Source organism: Staurois parvus, unplaced genomic scaffold, assembly GCF_062004578.1.
Source record: "Staurois parvus isolate SC_StPar_1 unplaced genomic scaffold, SC_StPar_1.0 ptg000121l, whole genome shotgun sequence".
Lineage (NCBI taxonomy): Eukaryota > Metazoa > Chordata > Amphibia > Anura > Ranidae > Staurois > Staurois parvus.
The window spans coordinates 115,501-116,600 of NW_028317917.1; positions in this window are offsets into that span (position 1 = coordinate 115,501).

Here is a 1,100-nt window from a genome sequence, read left to right on the forward strand (position 1 = left end):
TGCCACCCACCTGTGCCCAGCAGTGCCACCCACCTGTACCCAGAAGTGCCACCCACCTGTGCCCAGCAGTGCCACCCACCAGTGCCCAGCAGTGCTAACCATCAGTGCCACCAATCAGTTCTGCCCATCAGTGCGGCCCATCAGTGCCCATCAGTGCCAGCAGTCAGTGCCACCCACCAGTGCCACCTATCAGTGCCCATCAGTGCCAGCAGTCAGTGCCACCCACCAGTGCCACCTATCAGTGCCCATCAGTGCTACCTATTAGTGCCTATCTGTGCTCATCAGTGCCACCTATCAGTGCAGCATCATCATTGCCGCCTTATCAGTGCCTATCAGTGCTGCCTATCCATGCAACCCCATCAGTGCCCATCAGTGCTGCCTGTCAGTGCCCATCAGTGCTGTCTATCAGTGTAGCCTCATCAACGCACATCAGTGAAGGAGAAAAATTACCTGTTTGCAAAATTGTATAATAGGAACAAAAAAAGCTTTATTTTAATTTTTTTGCTATTTGTTTATAGCGCAAAAAAATAAAAAAAAACCAGCGGGGATTAAATACCACCAAAAGAAAGCTCTATTTGTGTGAAAAAAATGTCATCTGGGTACAGTGTTGCATGACCGCGCAAACGTCATTCAAAGTGCGACAGCGCTGAAAGCTGAAAATTGGCCTGGGCAGGAAGGGGATAGAAGTGCCCGGTAGGCAGGAAGGGGGTAGAAGTGTCCTGTAGGCAGGAAGGGGGGTATAAGTGCCCGGTAGGCAGGAAGGGGGTAGAAGTGCCCGGTGGGCAGGAAGGGGGTAGAAGTGTCCTGTAGGCAGGAAGGGGGTAGAAGTGTCCGGTGGGCAGGAAGGGGGTAGAAGTGTCCTGTAGGCAGGAAGGGGGTAGAAGTGTCCTGTAGGCAGGAAGGGGGTAGAAGTGCCCTGTAGGCAGGAAGGGGGTAGAAGTGTCCTGTAGGCAGGAAGGGGGTAGAAGTGTCCGGTGGGCAGGAAGGGGGTAGAAGTGCCCGGTGGGCAGGAAGGGGATAGAAGTGCCCGGTAGGCAGGAAGGGGGTAGAAGTACCCTGTAGGCAGGAAGGGGGTAGAAGTGCCCTGTAGGCAGGAAGGG